The 25,501-nt window shown below is 40.1% G+C and overlaps 2 long non-coding RNA genes across 2 annotated transcripts in view; one reads left to right on the top strand and one right to left on the bottom strand.

The window, feature by feature from the left end:
* Window positions 1-25,155, bottom strand: part of LOC135290506 (uncharacterized) — a 31,510-nt gene extending 6,355 nt beyond the window's left edge. The window contains exons 1-6 of the long non-coding RNA XR_010353272.1: window positions 24,957-25,155; window positions 13,027-13,197; window positions 9,199-12,033; window positions 8,374-8,532; window positions 5,705-5,914; window positions 4,743-4,966 (exon numbers count right to left, since the gene is read on the bottom strand). This is a non-coding gene — a long non-coding RNA (uncharacterized LOC135290506). The remainder of the gene's footprint in view (window positions 1-4,742; window positions 4,967-5,704; window positions 5,915-8,373; window positions 8,533-9,198; window positions 12,034-13,026; window positions 13,198-24,956) is intronic.
* LOC135290505 (uncharacterized) lies at window positions 8,812-11,657 on the top strand. The gene is made up of 3 exons (XR_010353271.1): window positions 8,812-9,364; window positions 9,811-10,014; window positions 11,425-11,657. It is a non-coding gene; the product is annotated as an uncharacterized LOC135290505 (long non-coding RNA).
* Window positions 25,156-25,501: the final 346 nt, after the last annotated feature.

The following is a 25,501-nucleotide window of genomic DNA, read 5'->3' as shown; positions in this document are numbered from 1 at the left end:
TCATTCTAATAATTTTTACCAGGGGCCTCACAGCAGAGTAATAGTCATGGACAAAAGTATTCCTAAGTCACAGTGGTTCTGAAATGAGATCGAGTCATTTGGAGACAGACACTTGACTTTTTTCTTGTCTTACTGAAATGGAGGTTCCTTTAGGTATTGCACTGTTGTTCAAAATTTGATTTGGAAGGCACTTGGAAACAAAGGTGGTGAGTGACAATGTAAATACTTCAGGTAGCTAAACGTGCGTAGTGAAGGAAACAGCAGAGCTAAGGTACAGTGTTTTGCAAATTCATTTGAGTTTTTCCAATCTCTTCTATGGAATAAGAATTTTGCCCTTCCATACACCATGGTAGTAGAAAAATCAGTGCTTATTTGCTTATTTGTGAGTATGATTTTGTGTGATTTTGATGCTGCATGAAACCTTGCACAACGTTAGGCTTATTTTAAAATGCTCATGTTTGGAAATAAAGTGTTAGTTACAGTATGAGAGTCACTGTAATAACTTGTCATAGTCTCTAGTCTGTAAAACTCAAAGCTTGAGTTCAGATAAATATACACAATGAAATATGGCCAGCATGCAACTAATTAAGCCAATTAGATTATTATTTTTCTTTTTCTTGGGCCAGGTCTCATAAGCCCTCAAAAAGAAAGATAATACACCTAAGGATAGATTAGTTATTACTTTGGGGGCATAAAATAAGCAGGATGACTTTGCTGCACTGTTAGAAACCAAAAAGGTTTAATAAAAGGCAAAATAACAAACAGAAAAACTCGAGCCAGGTCCAGAGGTCTGCTTCTGGTGTAAACACCTCACAAAAGCACTTCAGTTCTTTTGTTCTCTTCTTTTCTACCTCATGGGCCAAGTGGGACTTTTTGGCTTCTATCCAATTAGATGACCTCGAGTTTTTGGTGAAGTCTCTGAGGTCGTATGAGGTGGATTTTCACCTAATTGTTGAGAGAAACTTTTGGCTTCTTTCCTTTTTGGGGGCACAAAGGCTAGCTTTGCCGCTCTTGTCATTAGGGGACACACTCCTACATTAGATACTGTCTCTCAGATCATTATTTTGTTAATTGGTCTATAGTAATGGCTTTTATGTAACAGAGGAAGCAATTTTGAAGTAATAAATTTGTTATAAGTCATCTGAATGCTCAGGTGTAGGCTCAATCCATATATGTCCTTTCAATGCTGTGGATCATGAGTTTCCAAAGAAACACTATAAACATTCAAGAATTAAATTTGGAACAACATGTTAATAAATTACTTTCTTGCTTTATAAAATGTTTATGTGATAATATTTGTTATTATAAAGAACAATAATGTCTCTTGGCAAAATTTAGGTTACTAAATATTTGTCTTTTCTGACTTTTTTCCTGTTTTTCCAATCTTATTCCACTGTGAGGCACTTTCTACTACCCTATAATTCTTCTTCAGCTGAATTTTTATCTCAAATACACTATTATCATTTTGCAATTTCTTTGTTGTCTGAACAGAAGGAGAAAATACAGGAAAGTAGTAATTCAGAGTAAAACAAACTCTGCTATGTCCTATTTTTTCCTGCTAAATTCTTTCTAGGTCACCACCTCTTTTCATAAAACAACACACAAGTGCTCCCATCCATAGAGCAGAAAATTAGTGGAAAACAGTTTCCAAGACATATATTTTCTCCCTTATGCCACTGCCGATGTCAGCAATAAATATGCCTGAAAATGCAGCTTCTTTTCTCTGTAAATGAACAGGTGTTTTACTGTTGAATTCAGCAACATCCATTGCCTAGCTCTGCTTTTTCTGTGTCTCCTATTCCAAATTATTACTCTGAGCAGTGGACTACTAAGAAAGCAGAACCATGTTCTCCATCACTGGGGAACCTCCTACTTTAACAGGGCTCTTTCTGGAAGGTCGAAGATCAAGCCTCCCAGCGTCAGAGCATTTCACTTCTTGGGCTGAGCTTAATCTTAGTCCCTTTCATGGCATGGCTGGATCTCTTCATCATCAGCTTTAACTCTTCAGACACTGATTCTGTAGCCACAGATAAACACATTATCTCTCACATTGGGTGTTCTTTGCACCAGTGGTCTGTTCACAAGTTGTTGAATAACATGTGACTCATCTGACTCACTTGACTGTTCATTTTACAGCTGTGCAAATTTTGGGGAATGTATGGAAGAGCACTAGCTGATGACAAATGCAGTCCAGAGAAAAAGGGCACTGTAAGGCAACAGAAAAAGCTTAAGCAAATGAAACATTAATTTATAACTGCGCAGCTCAGTAGAAGACCTTCCAAATGGTCAATGTATCGACATCTTCAGGCTGAATATCTGTAAAAACACTCTTTAATATATAAATATGGTACTCAAAAATGTTCCATGATGTTGAAAATATATTACAGAACCTGAAAGAATAAGGACACTTTCTGCCAAAGAGTGAATTTAAATAATGTAGACTACAATATTCCTTATTGAAGTTGTCAAATTATGTACAGTTAATTAAATTATGCCAATGAGTGAGGGTCACCCAAAGCTTCAAAATATGACCAAGCTACCAGTGAAACACATCAATTTTCAAATGACTCTAACAGAAAGTAGTGGCAAAAATGGTAGACACTGTTACATGACCATGTTGCACAACGGAGGATCCCTCAGGACATGAGGGCTCTGGCCCTGGCAGATCCAGTCTACAATTCTGCCAGCAGGAGCAAGAACATGAAGAAGTGGTACAACAAATGCATTTATAAAGGCCTTTTGAAAGTATGAGTGCAGCGCCTGCATGCAGCACTATGTGCTTAAAAATGGACAAGCATGAAGTGTACAAAGTCAGTAGAAAGCAAGCTTTACAAAACGCTTGTTCAGGGCTCCAGTCTCCCTTCCACTGGCTGATACCTCACTGAAAGAGTGCACCCTGCCTAGCCTTGTGAAGATTCTAACCTTATATTCAGCTCTAGCCCTCATTCTGTCCTTCCTGCTTCTGTCTAAGGTCTGCATCAACCTCACAGAGAAACACCTCATCCTCTACCTTTATCTCTACTCTTTCTGATGTTGCTGAGTACGCTCCACATCTGAAACTCTTGCTGACATTCCTTGCTGTGCTGCTGTCTTCTCTTGTGTCTATTCATCCTCCCTAACACCAGTTCAAAATTTCTTTTAGGCAATTCCTCCCCTTTTCTCCTTTGAAGAAAGAAGTCCCTGTCTACTATATGACCTTTCCTTTGATGATATCCTCTGCTTAATATGCTTGAACTACATATTTAACCTGAAAAAAGAAGCAACTATTTTAAACTATTCTGTCACCCATAGTAATCTCCTTTGATCAAATAAAACCTTTCTCTATTCTTTTCTTCAGATATCTGATTATTAGCTTAAAATTAACTTGGTCAAAACTGAGGTCCTTTAAATCCTTTGCCAACTTCCTTCCTTTTCTTAGCACCGATCACACCAGTATTATTGTTTTCTGTTATGGTTCATAGCTGAACTACAATTTTAAAACTTCTTTCTCACTTTCTCTGCATACCTACCTTCAGCCATGTTTATCCTCCCAGCATTTTCTAGACTCTAGTCCTGCCTATCTGATCTTCTTATTTAACAGTTTCAGTCAGATCATTACCTGCATGCATCCTGGACATACTACCCTTCTTCTGGCCTTTCCCAAACTTGTGGCATAATACTTCAGCACTCAAAGAACAGATGATCTCATTTCCCTCAGCTGCAGGGAATCTTTTTGTTATCCACCATCCTATGAAAGGTTTTTTTTTTAAAGTTCCTTTTTTTACATCTGCCTTTTATTCATTGTGTTAGTGATGATTTCTTTGAAAATCCAGTTTCCCAATAATACACAAATACTATTACTTTCTTGCCCCCTACTGCTCCTCGCACTCAAATTGTTGCCATAAATTAAAGAGGAAAGCATAGCAGACACATGAATTAAGATCTAGTTCAGTCAAGTAAAATCCAGAAAAAAAAAAAAAACAGACATCTGCAATGGCTGCATGAGGTTATAAGATTTATTTATTTTATTTACCTAGGGATATATGGTTTATTTACTTTAGAGGTTTCAAATTATTCAGAGTGATGAGTTTTCAGCCAAGGTTTTACTACTTCCTTTTAAAGTATTCTACTTTTAAAGTATTCTACTACTCTCTGATGTGCTCTCACATGTTTAACTTGCAAACATTTCACAACTCACGCAACTATGTGACCAGCTATTCATAAAGTTAATCTTATTGAAAGTGGGTTTTGAGTTAAAACAGGGTGACACAATTTGTGTTTGACTGTTAAAACTGTGATAATAAAGTGATAGGGGCTGAGGATGAAATACTGCTGCTTTAGCTAGGTTTTGGGTTGTATGCCTTCTGTTCCTGTACAGTTAAAAGAATGTCAAGAATATTAGGAGTGTTTTGTGAATAAACACATTCACATAAATAAGGATTCTCATTCTCATTAATACAGTCTCTTCTAGTTTCTAACAGACTGAAGCAACAAGCAGTAAAAAAAAAAAAAAAAAAAAAAAAAGGAAAGAAAATCCCTTCTTTGAAGTGTTTATGCCCTTAAGATAAGAAAATATATGGCAGTTCAAAAAATAAAAAAAGGCTCAGGAGATAAGGGAGAGCCAGAGGTGTTCAGTAGTCACACAGACAATTTTTGAAAAGGCTGATTATTATACCAGATAAAGAGCTTTTATGGTGCTGTTAGCAGGAAAAAAAAAAGGAACATGCTAAACATAGCTATTTTGGTTTATCACATACACTTACCACAATAAGGAAGCTGTGTTTAAAGGTCATCATGCTATGTGAATCATAGGGGAAGATTTGAAGGAATATCACCATGGATTTGAGTAAAACTTCTCTTTGAAATGTTATCTCAGACCCTTTGTCTTCACATGCTTTTTATCACACTCATCCTCCTTCCTCTGGGATTGTCATATTTACCAAATCTCACAAGCAGAGGCTGTATCCTTCTTCATGTCTACACAGTCCTTAATAAAAAGGAGGCCTAAGTAAGGTGCATGGTTACTAAGAAAACTATCATCACACCTGTTCTGCATTTCTGTGCCCTTTTCTTTGCTTGCAAAGTCTAAGAAGAAATAAAAATGTCAACAGTCAGAGCACTGAGATCTTTAAACCCCTGTCTATTTATCGCTTGTGCATGATGAATGGGGAAGAAGCTAACAGAAAGGTTGATGAACAGGACCAAGGTTCTTTAGTAACTCAAAAAGGTTTAATACTTGTATCTTGACCATGCATCTAAACCTTCATATTTCACCCTGTTGTGGTTTAGGAATGGTACTACCCAGTTTAGTGCTACCACTGAGACTCTTCAAACCATGTACCATTTTCTTGCCCCCTTCCCTCTCTATGGAGAGCTGGAGATGAGAACTGGAAGCACAAAAAGCAAAGATTATGGGCTGGGATAAGATCAGTTTACTGGAAAGGGCACTGGACACTGGACACCACACACCATGCACCAGACAGTGCACACCTGTGCTGCACATTCCACGTGCTGCTCCCAGCACACCTGTGCCATGCCTCCACTGCCTGCCCTCTCTGTAGCACCTGTCCCAAAGGATAACACTGCATGACTACCTTCAATCAGGCATCTCACAATGTTAAACCTCCTGACTTCACGAATCTAAATCCCTTTGTCTAAGATTTCCTTTTTATCTAAGAGGCTGGAAACAAGTTCTGTGGAGTACACCAGGGCCACTGACACTTACCTTCACTGTGTCTTGGACCACAAGCTTTCAGCAGAGAGATCCTGGCACTCTGGAGAGCAAACAGATTTTGTTTTGAGCTGATGACTGCTACCTTAAAGGGATGACTGGCTGCTGGGAACATGTGCTAGGTCCATGAGCTGATCATGGTAGCCCAGTCTCATTTCTTTCTATTTTACTGTGCTTCTGCTTCCATTTCATCTCAAGATTTTCCTGAGCCAAATGAGACAGAAGAGGAAAATTATGACTTCTGACAGTCTGTATTGTATAAAAAACTAAACAGATTTCCTGGGGTGAAGTAGATGGTCTTTGTAACCTGGGGCTTTCTCCCCAGTCAATAATGTGATGCTTGTAATGATGTAAGTGGCTCAGAAACAGAAAATAATTGAAGTTAATGAATAAATGAATTAGATAGTCAGGGAGCCAGAACATAAGAGTTAATCTAGACAATCACAACACTAGATCAAACAACTCATGGTCTGGCGAATTAACATCATCCCAATGAAGAATGCAAGAAGAACCCTTGGACATCGGACAGTCAGCTCCATTCCTCCATCATTTCCCAGATGATGCACTGGCACTGTATTGAGGATAAAAATCTGAACAGAACAGATATTTCTTCATTAGATGTTTCAAGGCATTTAAGAGGAAGCAACTGGTATCTCTTTCCCAATATGAAACATACACTACTTCATCAAGTCAACATATGGCAGGGGAGTATGGCTACATACCTCAACAAATAATTATTTAAGACAGAAAATGTAAACATATTTTAAATAGTTAGAAAATTATAATGTGGTTGGGTGCTACTAGCGAACAACTATTACATCACTATGAGAGTACATATTGTCTTCTTTTATATTACTAATGTGGAGGAAAGAACACGTAGTCTGTAGAGAGAAAGGGAGAATCTGTATTTCAAAGGATAAGAGATTTTAAATGTTGGAAGGGAGTAATCCCATTACAGACCTGAGTTCTGTAGATGTGTGCTACTATTAAGTAAAAGGGGAAACCTTAGAGCTAACTATACTCACACAGGAGTCATGCAGCAGAGGGTGGGATGAAGATAAATCTATAGGATTTATCAGATGGACTGAGTGGCTTACTGAAAGGGTCTCTCTTCTCCTTCAACTGCCTCACTGGTTTTGAAATGTCTTTTTATATATTGTGCTTCTTTTGTACTTACAGAAATGAACTCTTCTTTGTAGCTTGCCCTTATCAAGAGTGCTTGTTTTGTGGAAGTCTCTTTAATGGAAGACAGACATAATTTCAATACTCTAAAATCTCTTCTCAAAGATTAGGACATATGCTCAAATTAGGCCAGTTTTCTTCATCTAGTTACACTATTGCCTTTCAAAAAAGACTTGTAATGGACAACACATTCCTACAGAATTGACATATATTATTAAAAAAATAATAGTCTGAAAAAAATTTAATTTTATAGATAATTTATTAAGTATAATGTATCTCTGCTTAGAGATAGGTTAGAAAAAACTTTCTTTTTTCTCACATTTGTAACAAGTGGCTTGTAGTAAACACATTAACACTAACGAGTCACCAACTAACAGCTTCACAGAATATACCTGGCTTTTCTGAAAGCTACAAAAACAGAGACTGATGGGCAAACTAAAGGACTAAAGCCCTCGGCAAGTACAAAAGTCTACTGCTGTCTAAAGCAAAGTAGAGTGGCTGAAGAACACTACTCAGGAGCCAGCAGTACCAGCACTGGTCACGTTCTTGGTGAAGTGGCATCTTGAGTCATAGCCTTTGCCAGGAACATGATGGCTTAAGAGCATTTTCAGCATTTCCTGTTTGTTTAATTTTGGGTTGTTGGTTTGTTCAATTTTACTTTACTTTGGTTGGTTGGTTTTTTGTTTGTTTTTTTAATTATATCTTTCTTCCATTTCTTTATTAATTTCCATATGTCCTTATGGCCACCCTCAAGCGCTCAAGTGGGAAATAGAAATTCCAGGTTCAATATTAAGTAATATACGTAATTTAATAACAAAGATATAAGTAATTGCTGGTATTTAATAATAACTTATGAAGGCCTTTATATCTCACACTTAAGAAAGTCCTAATGAATTCATATCTAGAATATCTTGTAATGTGTCACAATCTGTTGTGCTAGGATGTGGTTAGGGAAGTGGTCTTTCAGTATCCCAAATTTTAATTGGTCTGCAAGGCTAGATATAATTCTTCTTAGCAATTCCAGTAAAGATGTAAATTAAAATGTATAGATAGAGAAGATTTCTCTGGATTTAAGCTCTCCTGAAGCCCAAAAATGAGTAAATTGAAAAATTGAATCCATCCAGACTGAAGGTCAAAAATAGAGATAATTTCTAAGTTCTTTACATATATATATATATATATATAAATTAAATAATATAGTATATACATATACTAGTTTAACACCAGCTTTTGAAAAACAGTTCTTTTCTTAAGGACATGGGTACTTCAGAAACAAGCAGGTTTGTACAAGTTTCTGGATCTTCACATAATGGAATTTCCTGAGGTAACTATGCAGGAATCAGGATTATGCCCGATTTATTGAATGTTTTTCTTGGTCAGCGGTAGGCAAATCTAGAATTACAACTATCTAAAATCTGTGGAAGGCAAAATAAAAAGTCATTAAACTGTGTCCAGGACAGACATAAAAAGACATCTCTCACCTTGAGCTGTCTTCACATGCAAGCACAGAAGTATCATCTAGGAGCAGGAGGATTAAGCAAACTGGCAGTGTGGGGTTGGTGGGGCTGGTTGCATTCCTCTGAGAAGAGCATTAGCCATCTGGATACTTCTGTAGGTCCAGTGAATGCATAGAAGAAATGCTGTAAAGAACAAGTTTCAGGAGCTTGAGCTATTTACCTTATTAAAATCAAAAAATTATTTGGTATATAGGTGCCTACAGGGGAGAAAATATACAACATTATAGGTCCCTTATGTTTTCCAGTTAAAAGATACAGTCACCTTGAAACCAACTGAATTCAAATTACTTTCATATTTTAATAGTTACCAACAGAGTGGGATGGATGAAAATTTTTGCTTCTCTACATTTTATAGAATCACAGAATTCCAACCCACAGAATGGGTTGGAAGAGACCAGTGAGAATCATCCAAGTTCATCTGCTGACCCTGCACAGGACAGCCCCATAAATTACACCATTTGACTGAGAGTGTTCTCCAGATGCTTCTTGAACTGTGTCAGGCTTGGTGCTGTGACCACCTCACTGGGGATCCTGCTCCCACCTTCCCACCCACCCTCTGGGTGAACGACCTTTTCCTGCTATCCAACCTAAACCTTCCCTGACACAATTTCAGACCATTTCTTCAGTCCTGTCACTGGTCACCAGAGAGAAGAGATCAGTGCCTGCCCCTCCTCTTCCCCTCACGAGAAAGTTATAACAGCAATGGGGTCTCCCCTCAGTCTCCTCTTCTCCAGGCTGAACAGACCAAGTGGTTCAGAGGAGGGGTTTGACCGAGGGTTGCCCACATACCTCAGGAGTTTGGGGAAGGGCGATCCAGAGGCCTTGGGGAGGGTGAATGGACCAGGCCTAGGTGCTGAGGAGAGAGCCATGAGTCTGCTGAATCCGAGCTGACTCCCTCCAGCCCTGAAAAAGTTCCATCATTAGTCTATGATCTGAAATTTGAAAGCTGCACAAGGTATGAAAAGTTTCTTATTTGAACAACTCTGTATAAAGATGTTTTCTATTCAGCAACATAATTCAATATTCTGGGAGGAAATTTCTTAAACTGGCTCATCTTGCTGCATAGCGTGTCACAAATCTTAGTTTATTCCAATAAAAATTGGTATGTATTTTTACTCAAAGTGATGCCTTGAGAAGGCTGACCTGGAACAGAGGCTAGACAGAGTTAAAGAATAAAGCAGGTATTTATTAGAAGGCCTCAAGGATGCACCTTGGGCAGTACAAGAGCCCGGCCAGGGCTACACACAAGATGTACCCAAAATGATCACAAAATGCATGACCAGTCATGGTGTTTCTCACTTTTACAAGTTCTGGTCCATTTGCATACTGGAGTTAATTGTCCAATTATAACTTTAGGTTGTGAAGTCACATTCTTCTTGTTTTTTTCTCTTCATTCTGCAGTTGTTTATGCTCTTGGGCCTGAGATCTGTATCGGCTGTCCTTGGGTCCCCAGCTGGAGAAGGAATTGTTTTGTCTGCCTACACTGTGAAGAAAGCTTACCAACACTTAATATGAAGCTCAGAATTACACACTAAAGCAGCACAGAATCTGAAAAATACAAAAGCTAAAACTTAAGGCATCAAAAGAAAATTCAAGCTGAATATGGTAGATAGCATTATCTATTATTTTTGTCATAATAACTATTGGTATTGCTATAGTTGTTATAACTATGATTTTTTTTTATCCTTTGTTAAATGCTCACTACATGCTCCACACTGTAGAAGATGCAGTAGGTAACATCTGCCCCTGTGTGCATATAATTTCAGCCTCTGATCTGGCAATTTAAAATGCATAGCTGGAATCCACATTAAACTTAATAGTGCTCCCCTTGAGCACAGTAGTCTGCCTGAGCATTATAAACTGCAGGATTGGGACTGTTAGGATTTTTGTGTGGATAGGAGATTCCCCTTAGTCTCTTAATCAAAGCTTATGGCTGATACAGACAGTGGTTTTCATACCTTGGAAGAATACTAGAGCTGCCCTGAAACCAGGTGTGCAGCTTTATGGATTTGTAGCTGTTTTACGTATTTGGAAAGAAAATCTTTCTCTGACCCTCTGAAATTTCACATGAAGCAGAGGCTCCTTCAACCCAGAAGCCTGCTGTTAGGTTTCTTTTTCTTGGGCCAGTTCTCATAAGCCCTCAAAAGAAAACCTAACACACCCAAGGATAGCTCAGCTATTACTTTGGGGGCATATAATAAGCAGGATGGCTTCTGCTGCAGTGTTAGAAACAAAAGACATTTAATACAAGACAAAATAACAAACAGAAAAACTCGAGCCAGGTGCAGAGGTCTGCTCCTGATATAAACACCTCACAAAAGCACTTCAGTTCTTTTGTTCTCTTCTTTTCTACCTCATGGGCCAGGCGGGACTTTTTGGCTTCTATCCAATTAGATGACCTCGAGTTTTTGGTGAAGTCTCTGAGGTCCTATGAGGTGGCTTTTCACCTAATCGCTGAGAGAAAGTTCTGGGCTTCTTTCCTTTTTGGGGGGACAAAGGCTAGCTTTGCCACTCTTGTCATTAGGGGACACACTCCTACAATCTGCCATTGGAATGACTGTCACTGACAGCTTTGCCATGGACAGGGGCTCTGGAATTCACCTGTGGCTCTGGGGCAAAGCTGGGAGTTGCTGCTGGACACATGCAGCAACCATCGGTGGGGATGGGCAGGCCAGCAGCCCCTGCTGCAGGGCTTGAGCCTGGCAGCTGTATGGGGACACCTACACTGCTCCAGGTTTCCTCACAGGAGCTGTTAGGAACACCAAATCTGTTTCTGGAGCCAGCAGAAGGATCAAGCTGGGATGTTTTTAGGGAAGCTATCTAGTTCAGTTAATTGGCATTTTTGGTGGAAATTTTCATCAGTAAACATCTGATTCATCCTTGGACCTTCAGTCATTTTAATTACAAGTCTGTCTGAGTCCGAATTTAGTTGTGTGCTTAAAATTGAAAAACACTTGAATGAAAAAGAAGAGCATAGACAGTGGAAATTAATTCCCTGTTACAATTTTGTTTCAGTATTAAAGAAGAAACTGATGAAGCTCATGATGAGGAAGACTGCGGGAGTGATTTTGCACACAAGGCAAGGGAAGGTCACTGGTCCCACACAGCACCGTGAATCTGAACTGTGTGCAGCATCTACCTCCAAACATGTACTGCTATATTTAGAGGAGTCCAGCAAATACTATTGAGTATAAGATGTTGAACAGAAACAGTAATTTTCATCAGTGTATTATCTTCCCCTCTTTACACCGATTCTTCAGGAGCAAACAGCCAGCTAAACTCTAGCTGAGATTAGCAGAAATAGCAGCAAGCTAACTGGAAGTAATTTCACTGTTGACTGCATTGCCATGAATACATCAGATTTCATTCCAGATTCAGAAGAGAGCAACAGTATCATGGCTATGCTGTCTTTGACCTCTGCCAGCTGCAGCTAGTCAGCATAATACAGAAAAAATTTTCTTTCCCCTCTGAAATAGTGACAGGCTATTTTAACTTTCTTTCAGGTTGCATATGAATTTTCAGAAGCTTAGTGCAAGTGAGATAATTAATAGGGTAGTCTTACCTCCATTGCAAGGCTGCCTCCCTTCTCTTTGCTTCAATTTCCATCCTGGACCAGAAAATATCCTTCAAAGTTGTTGAGACACTTCAGTTAGACTTAAAGATCATGGAAGTTACAGCTGGAGAAGAGTACGCTGACCTCTTAAATGTTAGGTGAGTACAGCACAGGGTCAGGTGCTGCCCTCAATTACACCAGTACAGATCTGGAGAAATTTTGTTTTCTTCAATGATGTTAATCCTGTTAACTGAAAGTCAAGAACACCACCTTCCCATTTCCATTTGTACCACTTCCTCAACCCCACTTCAGTTCAGAAATTATTTCTATCAAAATTGACTTGGGGATATTCTGTATAGCAGAAAGTTTATGAATGTCAATTATATAATTGCCTGCATGATGTGAGATGCTAGTCAGGTAGTCTGTTTAGAAAAAGCTTGTTTATCCTCTGTGGGCACCACAATAATGATCAATCTGAGACACCTTGAACTTATGGGGTGCAGAGATTTCAGGGAAACAGAGCACCAGGTATTAATTTCCTCTTGAAAATCTCAACTGTCATGATTCAACATAGTTCTTGATGTCCCATGCTAAGCTCGTGCTCTGTTCAAGGAAATGTCTTCATCAGAATTTTGATAAAGGATGTGCTTTAACTCTTGCTTATCTTTACCTCTTCTGTCTTGATGTCCTTCTTGTTCTGTGTTTTTCCCTTCTGGTCTCAGCCTCTTCTCCCTGTATCATTCTTCCACCTGTTCTCCTAATTTACTTAGACCCTTTCTTCATTCTGTCTCATTTCTCTGCACACTAAAGAAAACACATGTCTTCTACTTGTTTTCAGGTTTTGGAGAGGAGAAATTTATTTAGATTGTTGTGTAATTACATCACCTCTTTTGGAATAATAGCTTGGAAAAATTACTTTAATTAATGTAATTTTTTTCTGGACTCATGCTAGCACAAAATTTGAGTAATTGGATTATGTTTGTCAACTAAAAAGCTATAAAACTGGATGTTTCTTTAACAGTTTCTGTTTATATTTGGATAATTACCATTATCTTCACACTTACCTCAGTTCTGCTGTAGAGTGTTTTTTGAATAAAATTTGTGTGGAAACTTTGTTTGAGTGTGCAAAGCTGCAGGACTCTGTCTGAATGCTCGATACCTGTGCAAGACCACCACTGGTATTCTTATAAGGTGAATTCCTTCTTCATGGCATCTGCCTCCCTTGCAGCCACAACCTGTAACAAAAATTCTGGTATGTTTTAACAGCCCTACTTATCTCCAGTTTTACTCATCTAAACCAGGGACATTCAGTTTTATGCCAAAAACTCTCCTGAAGCCTGGTCCATGGCAAGTTGAACATGAGCCAGCAGTGCCCTGGCAGCCAGGAGGGCCACCCATGTCCTGGGGACATCAGGGACAGCATGGGCAGGCAGGCAAGGGAGGGGATTGCTCTGCTCTGCTCTGCACTGGGACAGCCTCACCTCGAGTGCTGGGGGCAGTTTTGGTCACAGCAATGTAAGCAGGGTAAAAATCTGTTAAAAAGGAGGGCATGAAGATGGTGAAGGGTCTTGAGATGAAGCCTTACGAGGAACCTCCGGCCTGCTCAGCCTGGGAAGAGGAGATTGAGGGGAGACTTCATTGCAGTGGACATTTTCCTTGCAAGTGAAAGAGAAGGGGGCTCTCTTCTCTGCCATGACCAGCGACAGAACCCAGGGAAACAGCATGAAGCTGTGTCAGAGTTGGTGTGCGATAGCTGTTAGGAAAATATTCTTCTCCCAGAGACGGGCTGGGCACTGGAACAGGCTCCCCAGGGAAGTGGTCACAGCACCAGCCTGACAGAGTTCAAGGAGTGTTTGAACAGTGTTCTCAGGAAAATGGTGTGATTTCTGGGATTATGCCGTGTTGTGCCAGGAGCTGGACTTAATGATCCTTGCAGATCCTTTTCAACTCGGGATATTCTATGATAAAACCTCCCTTTTAGTTTCTGACTTTTTGCTCGGTAATGGAGATACTGAAGTGGGGGTGCCTGTGCAGGAGAGCCTCACTGGAGGAATAGCTGGACATTATTTGGTTCCTCTGACTTTTCTGAAATGGCTGAAAACAACTCACACAAGGAGCAACAGTTATCACAGTATAAAAACTGTAGAATTACACAGAAATATGACCCATTCTAGAATTTAAGGAGCACAGTAGTGTGTTTTTCTCCAAATAAACAGATTTGTATTCTGGCAAGGACTTTGCAAAAATGAATACAACTGACAGCTGGGTAGTATTTTCCTTCTGCATCAGGATTCCAGGCACATCCTTGAGAGTGACAGGGCTTTTCACAGTGTCTGGGTGGTAGACACAGCTGAAATCTGCATAACACATCAGGAGAAACAACAAATTTGGTTTAAAGATCACGTTGTTTTTTAAAAACAAAGATAACTTTGCAATATTTTAAGACTAGTGCTTCCATTAGCATTCCCATTTAATTCAGCAAGACAATTCCTAAAAATTATAGACACTAATTAGATTTGTACAGTATTTTAGTAATTAAAGGGAATATCTCTATCTTTTTGGAAAATATTCTGAATCTACTGAGAAATTCAGTACCTCAGAACAACTCCTCTAGGAACTTCTCTCATGTCTCTTGCATAAAAGGCAACTGTTTTGTTGACTCTGTACATATTTATGAGTAGTGTGCTGCATTTTTAATATGAAAGAGTGTGACAGGGCTCTTTTTTTTAGTTCTTGTTTCCTTTGAGCTAACTGAACACACACTAGCTTGCTATTAGAAATCAGATGTTCATTTAGAGAAAGTAGTTCTTTAAGAAAGCAAAAGACTTTGAAATAAGTGAGGGACAAAGCCTTCTACAGCTTTGGTCTCATGCACTATTTGGTTTAAGTGTTCAATAATTCCATTGCTATTGAAGACATTTGTACACCAGTTTATTTTTCAGTTTATATGTCTGAAAGATATGATCTGATTTACCAAGAGATGCCTTTTTGTTTTGCTCCCCTGTAAATTAAGGAGGCCTTGAGTGTCATTCCTGGACACAACAAACAAACAAACAAACAAACAAACAAACAAACAAACAAACAATCCCACAAACAAACAATCCCACAAACAAACCCACAAACAAAAACCAAACAACAAAAAAGAAGTCTTCATTCTCAGGCAACTACCACAACTCTGCTATGAAACTACTAGGGTAGAATGTTTTAGACTAAACAGCCTTGGGAGAAATATTAAGATAACACTGTGTTACATAAAAGAACAAATCGTTTTAAAATAATTTGTGGTCTAAAATAAACAGTGGTATCTTCACTCTTCTGCTTCTGCTTCAAAGACAGTCAAAATCCAACAAAGCACCAGACTAAAATCACTGCAATACATGGTATGCATCCAGAAGATGGTGGTCTGGACAATGCAAGGTAAAAGGATCAACAAAGTAGATGCTCATTGAATACTCTGCTGTCTGGAGATGAGTATTCAGATGAGTTCTGCCTTAATACTTCTCACAGGTTTTTTCATCTCTTGTCAGCTACTTTTCACTCCCATCTCTGAAATCAATACCATGCTCCTGATTCCTCTACCAATCACCCCAGGACCCTGAAGTCCCTCCCAATTGCCCTCAGACTTCTCTTTGTAACTTCATTGCTGCCAGTTTAAACAACCAATAACAGATAGTAATCAGAAGGCCTTACTAGACTGGAAGGTTTTTTAGTAATGTCCCTTACCCCAGCTCGTGGGGGACAAAAGTCTTTCTTGTGAGCTGGGTCTGGTCTCCATTCCCCTTAGAAGGGAGATTCTTATTACAACTGCCCTTCTTTTCTTTTTAGCAAAGGGGCCTTGGTGCAGCGTACAGGCAGTGTTTCTTGATGCAGGGTACAGCTGGTGCTGTTTTGGAACACCCTGCTGTCTCAGGGCTGCAGGAAAATTCTCTGTAGATTCTGGGAGGAAAGTGAGACTGGATACTGCTCACATGGAAAATCTGGAGTAAGGGGAGCTCCTGTATTATCTATGCTTCTTCCTAGAGTCTTAGAGGGACCTGGCTTTAGCAAAGGGAGTTACCACAACCTCAGTCCTTCTGTTCCTGCGTAGCAGGAGGCCAAGAGGAGTAATGATGCTGGGATGATGCAGGAACACCAGTGGGAGCATTCAGAGAAGACACAGCCTGAACCACAGGGTAAAGCCCCTCCAAGAGTTCATTGTAATGGGCTGTCACAGCACTGAATTGTCTTGAATCTGCATCTGTTCCTCAAACAACGACTCTGGACCTATTTATATATATATATATATATATATATATATAAATATAAATATGGAGTAACTCCATGCTGTTCAGTGGAGTTATTTTTCACTCACCCTTCTTCCATAGAAAACAGAGTTTGACTCAGATAAATGCATGAAAAAGCCACAAGACTGGCATTATGTTGTCAAACTCCATCATCCCATATGTGATATGGTCTTCTTTTTAATTATGAAATGCTATGGTTGATTAGCTCTAATTTGATTCCATTCTTAAGTCTCTTCTGTGGGAAACAGAATTTGGGTGGGAAAAAGTGAGAGCAGAGAAGATTTTGTTCTGTGTAGAAGTTCTGCCTGTTATAGAATCAGTGCTTTAATTTTAATTGCATAAAAACAAGCTTACCTGGGAAGTGAAAAATATCCTCACATGCATCACACTGTTTTTATGGCAGGTGACTGATGTCAGAATTGAGACACACTGCTTTTTGAGTGACATAACTCAGATTTTGTATATTTATTACAAAGAGTTTAATAAGCCCCATATGGTCTAGGGTGTAGGAGTACACTGAACTTTTCAGGAGACCATGAAAAACACATCAGAAAACTGGTTCACAGCTAGGAATTGGGTACTCAGGAAATGTTGAAACAGCCAGCCTGCTGCTGGATCTGAAGGAACCCAGTCATGAGCCAGGCCCTTCCTATTCCCTAAAGCCTAGTCTTCCCTTCCCTGGATATCATCAGAATCACCTGAACCCTTCAAGATGAGGGGGAGCATCCCAAGCTGTTTGACTTATGGAAAATTCCTGCTGAATTTTCTCGTGCACACTCTCATGTGTCCACAGATCATTTTCTCAGTATCTATCATTCCAGCCCATGAGTAGGAGGAGCTATAAACCAAACCAAGCCTGCTTGCTTGGGTTAACATTTGCAGAGATTCTTACACAAATGCCCTTTCATTCCTAAGCACGTGGGCAGCCTAAGTCACATAAATGGAAGAACATAAGATCTGGGAGTCATAGGTGTGTAGAGGACTACAGCAAGAGAGAGGGAAGTTTTTTGACCACGAATGTTCCAAATTTTAAAAATTTCCAAAACACAACTTACCTTATCTCAGTCCATTGGGATTTGTTGTGCAAATATATTTGCACACAGCTCATGTAATTACAGTAAAATTCGGAGCTGTGTTGATGTATATAATTAATTGCTGACTTACTAACAGGCATTTATTTTCTTTCCATGAAAATTTTGAACTTCAGATCTACATTGCCCACAAAGTACATTGGAAAATTAGTGAAAAGCTTACAGCCACATTGTTAACTTGGCAGAATTGTCTCTTCTGGATAAAAGCCAGTAAAGCATAGCTCTATGTCTCAGTTTAGAAACACAAGCACAAGCTACAAGGACTGGCATTTTATGGACAAAAACTTTCTACAATGATGGCACATAGACTTGTAAATATGGGAAGCTATTTGGGCCTAAGATGTGGGGCTGTAATTATATCTAGTGACTCTTCCCAGTCTCTTCCCAGGATAAGGAAAGAGAAGGTCTGATACAATTTTAAATTTTATTTTAGCGTGAAGCTTTCCTAGGGTCTTCTTAGCATCTTTAAGGACAGTATAGGCCCTTTCTAGCAAAAAAAAAAAAAAAAAGCCTTTTTGGTATTTGTCATCCTCTGTATAAAAATATGCTTATAATAAGGGCCAAATTCTGGTTTTGTGCAGCAATATCAACCTAGAATAACCCAGCAGAGAGATGTAATTTAACATTGAAAGCTGGCTCAACTGGACTTGTTGCAGATGTGGTAAGTGGTAACAGTGTAAAGAATTTGGCCTGCAAGATATGTGTTATGCAAGTGCCTCTGCACCTCTTTGCCTTGTTTCTGGGAGGGAGAGATGCCTGGGATAACCAGTCTAGACTAGATTTATCCCTGTGGCCTTCCCAAAGTGTGACAGAGCTCTGCATGAGGCCTGGAAGCATTGCTGTTCTGCATCCCTGCCCATGACCACAAGCATCAGGAGACTCCCTCGCTTCAGTAGCTGCAGGATGAGTGGTAAGCACGAAAAGGATGAGTGGCAGAAGACACTTTGGATGGATCCCTTTGGACAAGAGAACATATAATTGCTTCTGCAAAAGTAACCTCAGAAGTATTCTGCAAAATGTCTCCTCTTCCCAAGAAACAAAAAAAAAGAGAAAAAATGCTAGTTTCCCTGTTGAAGGCTGTTTTGGTAGCTAAGAAAAATTTGCTGCTTCATCTATATTATATAATGTTATTCTTAGAAGAGGAAGCTCACTATTTTATGAATTGTTTAGTAAAAACTTTTAGTCAAATGTGCTTGATCTGTGCTCAGAGTAACTGTTTGCATATGGCAGTACTGAAGTGACAATGAAATCTGTGGGTTAGAGGTGAAAACACGAACCCATTCCAGGACATGAAGGGTTTGTACTACTAAATGCATTTAGAGAATGTAGGTGAAAGCATGTCAAAGGAAGCACTGCCTTTATTCCTTCATAGTGAGGAGTTAACAAGTGTAAGAAACCACCTGCACATGTGCTTTCTGGTTTTGAGTCAACCAGGGACAGCCTCCTCATGGTACAGCCTGGAGACAACCATGACAGCTGCTCAGCTGCATGAGCCTCTGCACTGAAGGAAAAACCATTTCATAGCTTCCCCTCTGGCCTCCAGTTTTTCCCTTTAGCCAAGGGCAACCTTCCCAGCCAGGGCATCATTATGGGAGGAGAGGGGTCCCGACTGACAGGTGTGGTGCTCCACTGCGGCACACTGCACACACTCCTGCACTGTCTGCAGAGATGGCAGCTCTGTGCTAGTTAAGGGACTGTGCCAATTAGCTGCATCTGGTCTCTGAGTCAGAGCAGATTACAGACTGTGTTTCAGAGCCTAGTTCTCAGTGTGCATCATTTGCAGTTGGTTTTCTGTTTGATCCCTTTTGTTTCACCTTGACTGGCTGCAGATGCACAAGTGGACAGAGGAACAAGTGGTGAAGCAGCTTCTTTCTCCATCGCTACTGATTTATACCTGGCTTCTTTCAGACATTTATGTTTCCGCTTCCCTCACATAGGCTCTGACCTGTCCCAGGCACACAGTGTCATTAAAAGGCTGAATACATTTGTTTTTATCACTACCACAACCAAGGCAAACAACTTGCTTCTTATTCTAAATGTGCAGAAGTCTGATCTCTAAGCTGCATGAGTGGCAGAGCACCTTGTCACTCTGCATCTGCAAAATAAATTGTATTAAGTTTATTTCCTGCAGGTGTTCAACAGTATTTTTGCCAAGTAGTAGCTCAATGGTAAAGAAATACCTTCTGGGGAGTCAAATAATGACATAAAATTGTTGCTAGTGTTATCTCATAGGGCTAAGTTGTTCTAGTGATGATGCCAGATAATACTCTGTGATGAAATGATGCTAATGATATTGAGACTTCCTGCAATGGTGGATAAGGCATTCTCAGATGCTGGTCTTGGTGGAGGGAAAGAATGGATTTAGGAAGTTAAAAGTATGTACATGTAAATGTACATACAGATAACATTGTGAACTGATATATTACCTATTTCTAAATGTTTTATACCAAGAAAAACACATACTCAAATTCCTGGCATGTGATATGGTTTAGACAAATCCTTAGGCATTCAGGCTTTTAAAGTCCATATGGAACTGATGTGAGCACTGGGATTCACAAAGATCTTTTTTTTTCAGTAAGGATGTGTGAGAGAAACAATTTTTGTTCCTAGAAAACCTAACAGATCTCCTTATGTTCAAGCCAATGTGGAACTCTTGTCATTCAGAGCTCAGAAACACATTTAGAGGTTACAGCTGATACCTTGATTGCGCTCTTGATCAACCATTATAAATATAGGCTTCCCTCCCATAAAACTTGATATCTTATTGATTGTATTTTCTGTCTGGGGTTCGATCAAGCAGCTGAGACCACAGCTGAGACCACAGCTGCCTTTTTCACTGTTCCCATCCAGCCAGTTTGCACAGAGTCTGTCTCCCTCAAGGGGATTTATTCCCAGTTGGACTGCAGAAGGCTTCCAGTGACAAAATCCGTTCATGCAAGCTGTCAACCCGGTGGCTGAAGGTCCTGCTAAGTGCTGTGGTGGCTAAACCACGGAGATGGTGTTCAGGCACTGGCTTTTCAGCAGTGCCCTGGGAATGGGAGAAGCTGGGTGAGGGGCAGCTGGCTCAGAATCAGAGTTGGAAGGACACATACTGGCAGGGTAGGGCTAAAGTTAGAAGAGGAAACAGTTTGGGAAACTCTGTCAGGATCTCAACTTCAGCTTGAGTGAAAGGCAGCAGGCTGCCAGTTTGGAGGGTCAGTGGTCTTCCTCAGGCTCAGCTATTCAGGAATATAAAATTTTCTCTTAACTGCAGCAAATTTCTTTCTCTGGTGCCATAAGGGAGTGAATGTGATGTTTCCCTCAAATAAGGAGCTGTGACCCTCCTAAGATAATTTCAGTTCACTGCAGGCATTTATTTTAACCACTACAGAGGAAGGGCATGAGGCTCACACTGGTCTTATCTCTAAAGAGGGAGGACCTTACATAAGCTGTTAGGACCTTCAGGATTACTTAGAGATGTGAACAGTTATACAGATTTCATTTACACTGCTAAGTCATGTATCCAGTACTTATCTGACAGACCAGCAGCGCATGGACTGCATCAGAAAATCTCTTTCTAGCCCCGGGACGATTGTGTCGAGTTATAGGTGAGGCAGCGCGGCAAGGTTATTGCAGCCATGGCTGTCACCACTTTGCTCTAGGACTGGAGAGTCCCACCTCCAGTGCTGTCAGTCAGGAGCCTTCAAATACACAAAGTGATCTTAGAAAAAAAACTAAAAGAATATTATTCCACCCAAAATCAATTTCCCTGCTGTGAATTGAATAATGCTTTTTTAATATACTAAGCCATTAAAAAATTAAGCTTCTTTCTTTAACATCAAAGTAAGGCAACTGAACTTTATCAGGAGAACATGAATGCCTAAAGCTGCAGTTTCTTTTTCACCAGCTCTCAGCAAGTGGCCATTTAGTCTTAATTGCTATTCACAGTGTAGTCCAATTAAGAATGGCATTAGCAGGTCAAGAACTATTTGTAAATCAGCAAAAAGTATGACAGTTCTTGTTTTGCCTGACGTTTTGATTCATATCTTGTTGTGAAAATCTGACCAGCTGGAACACCATCCAAGATATACAAGATTAATATCAAGCTATCAGTTAGAAATAAAAACAATGTACTTATGTAACTGAGAAATGCAAAACTTTATAAAACACTTATTTATGTTTGGAAAGGGACACACTGCTGCACTGACAGAACCAAGTGGCAGTATTGACATTTGACTTGAGAAATGCTTCCACGCTTCCTCGAACTGGAGATAACTTGTAGGAAGACACCTTATGGTCTGGCACTTCAGGGTGCTTGTCCAGACAAAACAGGTAATCCTGTTCTGCTGGAAGAATATTTTTTTTCTAGGACAGGACTATGAGGCGAATTGTGGAATTCCAATGGAAACTTTCTCCTATACTTGAAGGGAGCAGTTCAGAAGTGATTCTTATCAATCCAGCTATTTCCTATCATTACTGACACTTGCAATGACAGCTTCAGTAAAGTACATTCATGCAGTATTTTTTCTCAGAAAAACACTACATTCTGTGCACCTGTTTTGTGGCTATAGTTTTAAATCAATACATGTTTGTTTGTGCCTCTTTAAATGAATGGAATACTTGGTGCTGTTTTGCAGTCTGACATTAAGGTCTTACATACCATTTGGTCTGAAGTCACCATATTTGTAATACTACAAGAAGGAGATAACAAATTGGGCAGGTAGAAAAGGGCACAGATCTGAATGCAGTTTACTTCAGGATGTGGAGGAATGTGCATGTGACGTAGAGGACTGCAGTGGGATCACTTTTGTGGGCTTGCACAAATGTTAACCATGCCCTTTTCCACAGCAAACTCAATCCACTCTCCCATGATGGGAGGTGGCAGGGCTAAGCAAAAAGAGGTCCTGCCTGTAAGACAGAAATCTTCGTACAAGGACCCAGCTTAGGAAAATCAACTTGGACAAAAACAATGCAGAAATGTCTCTCATAATATGGTTGAAAGTCAGCCTTACCCACTGAATTTTATGAAACTTGATAGATTTCAGTAATTCTGAGTATCGGGAAAAACTCATGTTTTCTTGATAGATTGCTAATGAAGACAGACCCTTTATTCCTACAAGAAAACTATTTCATTTCATCCAGTCTTTATTCTTAAGAGAGAACAAGATGGTTTGTTGGTTTTTTGTTTGTTTTTTGTCATGAGCATATATTCTCTCAACCAAGAGTTTTGCAATTTCATATGTGTGCCCCTGTTATTTCACCTGATTGCTTTCTCTCTTGGAGCTTCACTTGTGAGAGGGTGTATGGGGATCCAGAGGATAGGCTCCAGATGCCTGTGAGGGAAGCTGATCTGATGGATAGAATTGTTCCCTTCACTGAGTGATGCATTCAGTTTATTTTCCAAAGGACTTTTATTATCTAACAGACAGATCTCAAATTCAGTGTTACAGAAGAAAACACACTGTGTTCTTGTTATGCAGTACATATGTCACTAGTGGACCTGTAATTTAATGACTTTGTGCAGATCATTATTTTTGTCATTAAATGACATCATTTTCAAACAGGCTTTCAGTAAAGAGCTTGATTCTTGTCAATCTAAGGCGAAACCCATGGGTGCTTCCTAAATCTGAAGTTACATTTATTGAATTTCTGCTCTCTTTGGTGCAAGAGATGCCCTGGCCCTGGGTGTTACAATGCCAACTGTATCTGTCCTGGGTTTTTCCACCCCTATTGGTGTATAGGTCTTTAAAAAGTAATTAGATACAGCATTAGCTCACAACTTCATGAATTGCAACTACTAGCAGCTTTCCAAAGCTGAAGTTAATGCAATATTCACATGATAATCAACAACAGGACTGAAATGAAGAAAAAGGTATGGAATAATCCCCACACAATGCCTGTTGCAGTCCCATCAAGCAGCCTCACTTCGTAAGCTGCTTTGTGAGATTAATAAACACACCAAACCAGAATCCAATTCAGGAGTGCTCTAAATCACTGGAAGCACCAGGTGAAATTGTGCCACAAGTGCAGTTAACAAAGGTTTTGGTATCAACTTCACCATAGTCAGGAGTCCTGCCTGGTCAGGAGGAACTTTTTACTGACTTACCTCAAGTGAGAAACTGGTGCTGAACAGAGCCAGGAGATCCCCACTGCCTTGTCTGCCTCCAGGTTTCCTCACCCTGTCTAGAGAAAACTGCTGTGCTTCTGCCCATTTCCAAACCCAAGTGACAGTCTGTTGTCACATCTTTTTGTCTATCTGTCATCCCTTTTCTGCTTAGTTGATGATACTGAAAATGTCACAAAGTGTGTGCACGGGATTACCTGCTCAGAATAGAGTGACTAGATGGTTGTGAAAGATAAGCATAAGTTTTATGCTTCATGTGATTGAAAAGGTTATTGTATAGCTTATAAAAATAATGTCGAATGATTTTCAAGTGGAACATTTATCAATTAAAATGTTTACAACATGACAGGATTTGTTTTTTCTTGGGTTATGATCTCACTGTTCCTGTCTAAGTAAGGATTTGCCATGTCTGGAGGCATTTCCATCTGGAGTTTTTCTTTTGTGCACTTTCCACTTGAAAGCCCATTCACCTTTCATGGCAAAGGATCCAAAAGAATATGACATTCACCCTTGAGTTCTAAGGACAACACATGAATCAAACAGTTATAGGGCTACCACTTAGAAAACTGGATTTCTCTTACTACAGTATCAACTCTCCTGATACAACAGAAAACATAGTTGTGTGTTTTTCCTTAATTTAATTCAATTTCATCTGAGCTTCTGCACACCCAGAAATGTGCCTCTAATGGGCCACAGGTGTGCTGTGGCACTGACATTAAAATCACCAAGCTTGTGGTGTATACCTGATTGCAATATTTTGTCTGTTGCTCTCTGCTTCTGTCACATTTACTATCTAATTTCCTTTCCCACTGTAGCATATACCAGCGTCATACTCAGGAAGTCCAGAACCATTAAACTTTTTTAGAAACTCTTCACAATATGAGTGTGGGTTTTAGGCATACAGCACGAAAGAGGCTAATGGATTTAAACACCGATAAAGAGAAATCCAAAATAGTTGCACACCTGATTAACAGGATGTTGTTCCCAGAATGTGCATATTGTTTCAATCAGAAAGAATACATTGAAATCCCAGGCCTTTGCCACTAGGTGGTACACACATTGTGTTTCTCAGTTGTATGTACTCTTGTTTGCAGAGGAGGTTTGGTCTAATGCACTCATGACAGTTCACATAAATGCTGAAGTCTCCAGGTTCTCCCTGGTAAAGAATTTTGATATGCCTGTTAAACCTCTGACATAATTGTCCGGTACTTAGTCATCAGATAATCACTCCAGTGGTTTAACAAGTATATTTTTCCCTTGATTTGGCGGTGCTGTGGTTATACGTCAAACTAGAACATACTGATTGTGCTGCCAGAGGAGGTGGTACCACTGACCACCCCTAACACCCTGTTTCTGCCTGCTGCCTGCCTAGACGTGCGCAGGGAACAGGTGTGGTACCTTGATGTTCAGCTGCTGTTCTAAAAGAAAAGTTAGAGTTTCTATGCTAGTTAGTTATAATTGTTTCTCCCATGTACCCAGTTCTGCTCCCTCAAATGGTTCAGCCCTAAGTTGTTTACCTCAGAGTTTTCTCGCCACTTGTCTGTTCCTCACTGTGTCAGTCTCCTTGCTCCTCCCCTTATTCCCCTAGGTGTCCCAGCCAATCCTGGTCACCCTGCCCCATGCTCCTGTCAATTACTGTTACCATTCCCTTTGTGTTCCAGAATGTTCCCTGTCAGTTAGCCCTGCTTCGATGATTTATTGGTTTGAAAGCTTCTTCCCCACCCCGAGTATTGGTTATGTTATCCTCCCCCAAGATCCCCCATTGGTCAGGAGGTGTATCCACCCCTCGTACCCTCCCCTCTTTAAAAATGCTCATCACACCCCCTTTTCTCTGGCATTTGCTTCTGTCCCCCTTTGGGAAATAAATTTTCCTTGGAGACTCAGGCAAATGTCCTTTCCCTGCTTCCTTTGCTGGGGGTTCCTCGTGCTGAGCCCCTGCAGTGTCACCCACGCTGCTGCAATCACTGCCACCCGGGACGATCTCAGCAGAGATCAGGGGCAGCCATCCCCGTGTGTGCCCTCCAGCCGCCAAGGGTGTTGCTAGCCAGCAGACCTCCACCCC

The sequence above is a fragment of the Passer domesticus genome, chromosome Z, assembly GCF_036417665.1.
Source record: "Passer domesticus isolate bPasDom1 chromosome Z, bPasDom1.hap1, whole genome shotgun sequence".
NCBI lineage: Eukaryota > Metazoa > Chordata > Aves > Passeriformes > Passeridae > Passer > Passer domesticus.
Note: the sequence above shows the minus strand (reverse complement) of the source record. Positions and strands in the feature narration are given on the sequence as shown.